The sequence below is a fragment of the Carlito syrichta genome, unplaced genomic scaffold (assembly GCF_000164805.1).
Source record: "Carlito syrichta isolate Samal-C Ts95f unplaced genomic scaffold, Tarsius_syrichta-2.0.1 Scaffold308799, whole genome shotgun sequence".
Taxonomy (NCBI): domain Eukaryota; kingdom Metazoa; phylum Chordata; class Mammalia; order Primates; family Tarsiidae; genus Carlito; species Carlito syrichta.
The window spans coordinates 77,656-78,669 of NW_007252895.1; the positions used below are offsets into that span (position 1 = coordinate 77,656).

Below are 1,014 nucleotides of genomic sequence, written 5' to 3' on the forward strand. Positions count from 1 at the left end.
CTCTCCAGCATCTGTTATTTTTTGAGTTATTGATGATGGCCATCCTGACTGGAGTTAGGTGGTATCTCAGTGTAGTGTTAATTTGCATCTTCTTGATGACTAGAGAGGCTGAACATTTTTTCATGTATCTGTTGGCTGCTTGTATGTCTTCTTTTGAGAACTGTCTATTCATATCTTTTGCCCACTTCGTAATGGGGCTGTTTGTTTTTATCTTTTCAGCACGTTTGAGTTTCTTGTAGATTCTTGATGTTAGGCCTTTGTCAGACATGGAGTTGGCAAATATTTTTTCCCAGTCTGTGGGCTGTCTCCCTGTTCTCTTGATAGTTTCTTTGACTTTGCAGAAGCTTGTCAGTTTAATGAAGTCCTACTTGTCTATCTTATCTCTTATGGCCTGGGCACTTCGGGTTTTGATCAGGAATTGGTTGCCAGTTCCAACTTCCACAAGAATGTCTCCTGTATTTTCCAAGTTTTTATAGTTTGAGGTTCTACATTTATGCCTCTGATCCATTTAGAGTTAATTTTTGTGTATGGGGATAGGTAGTGGTCCTGTTTCAATCTTCTGCATGTGGTCAGCCAGTTTTCCCAGTACCATTTACTGAATAGGTTCTCCTCTCCCCAGTAGTGGGTGGTGGAGGCTTTGTTGAAGATGAGTTGGTTGAGAAATTGAGGTTTTGCTTCTGGAATCTCAATTCTATGCCACTGGTCTAAATGTCTGTTCTTGTACCAATATCAGGCTGTTTTGATTATTGTACCAATATCAGGCTGTTTTGATTACTGTAGATTTATAATAGTTTAAAGTTTGGGAGTGTGATATCTTCTCTTTGTGTGTTTGTGTTTTTTGTTTGTTTGTTTGTTTGTTTTGCTGAGGATTGTTTTGGCTATTCTTGGCCATTTATGTTTCCATATGAATTCCTGTAGTGTTGTTTCTCGGTCTAAGAATGAATGTTGCTGGTCATTTGATGGGTATTGCATTAAATCTGTAGATTGCCTTAGGTAGAATGGACATCTTAACAA

The 1,014-nt window shown here is 38.5% G+C and overlaps 1 pseudogene; it reads right to left on the reverse strand.

Annotated features, from left to right (window-relative positions):
• LOC103268177 overlaps positions 1 to 1,014 on the reverse strand; it is a 15,040-nt pseudogene that overhangs the window by 1,373 nt on the left and 12,653 nt on the right.